We start from the raw sequence: 1,534 nt of genomic DNA, 5'->3' as shown, positions 1-1,534 counted from the left end.
CGGGAGCGCCGCCGCGCTTCTCAAGCGTCGCACTTATCCAGTGCGCCACCGGGCTGGCCCCAAAGGTCAGATTTTCTGATATGCATGCCGCATCATGCCAGTTATGAAAGAGCCCGTTCTGCTGATGCTGTTTTCTCAAATAAAGTGGAAGTCTTTCATGGTGGGTCATGCACCAGAAGAGGGAACAAACAGCAATCGGGATTTCTCTCTGGAAAGCCACTTCAGAAAAATTCTATTATCCTTATACCTTAAGAGAAGAGTTGTAGAGTCTACATGCAGTTTCACAATTCACCCACTCTGGACCCCAATTTGTGTTAAAAATAAAATGAGTCCTCTTATATAGTCTGAGTAAACTAAATGTCTAAGAATAGAAGATTAGCTAATTACTGTTCTTCCATAAAATGGGATGTTGTGTAGCCTGTATAGTCATCGAATATCTAAAAAGTAGGAAAATGTTCCATTTAGAATGCTAAGTGAGAAAGTATTATAAAGCTATGTATGAGGGTACTTCAGAAAGTTTGGAGAATCATATTATCTTTAAATTCTATTTTCCATGGACTTTTTAAAGTACCCTCATATAATATGGCTGTATTCATAGAAGAGGGGCGGACTGTTAGCTCACTTGGTCAAGTGTGGTGCTGGTAATGCCAAAGTCACAGGCTCATCCTGTACCAGCCAGCTGCCAAAAACAAACAGAAATACCCATATAAGAATATACTGTGTATCTATGAACAGAGAAATATCAAACTATAAGAGGAGTTATCTCCAGGGAGATCGCAGGTGAGGTTTTTTTTTTTCCTTTTTATTGGGTACACTTTCCAAAATAAACTCTATAGCTTCTGTAATAGAAAAAAAGTTAAGTAGTTTTATTTTTAAAAAAATCATGGATCCAAGACAAAGAATCTAAACACACGGGAATTGAAATTAAAATATTAAACCGAGGTTAGGTATGAGAATGACTACAGCAAGCGTGGATTGCGGTTCTGGAGCCACACTTTGCCCTGAGGTGGCCCAGTGGTTAGGTCTGCTCTCGGGGCTCACAGAGGGAGAATGCAGTGCAGCCTTTTCAAGTGAAATGACCTTGTGTCACTCTCACTTCTATGAGCACCAAGCCCCAGATGCCCAGCAGGTGGGGAGGAGATTAATCCAATCTCATTGTTCCCGTTCCCTCTAGTGACTTCCTGATCATTGATACAGCGCCTCCCGTGATGAAAATAGACCTAGGTACCATGGGGAGGTAGAGTAGGGTAGGAAAAAAATTAAGGGAGCAAAGTCCCCGAAGATAATTATAATCACATCGCCACCCTAACCTCATTTCGAGTGCCTCTGTGACTAATCTGGTAACAACTCTGGGTGATTTCACTGGGCAGGTCCACTGGTGACTGGAACTGCTGAGCATCTCTCTATCAAGGCCAGCAAATGTGCCCCTGCAGGGTCAGGCAGGGATCTGAAATGCCTGAGGTGGCTTGGGGGAGCATCTGGACTCTAAAGGGGGTGGCCACTGCTCTTTCCAGCTGTATGGAAATGTAGCCCT

This window comes from Galeopterus variegatus, unplaced genomic scaffold (genome assembly GCF_000696425.1).
Source record: "Galeopterus variegatus unplaced genomic scaffold, G_variegatus-3.0.2 Scaffold14530, whole genome shotgun sequence".
Taxonomy (NCBI): Eukaryota; Metazoa; Chordata; class Mammalia; order Dermoptera; family Cynocephalidae; genus Galeopterus; species Galeopterus variegatus.
This window is presented reverse-complemented; position numbering follows the sequence as displayed.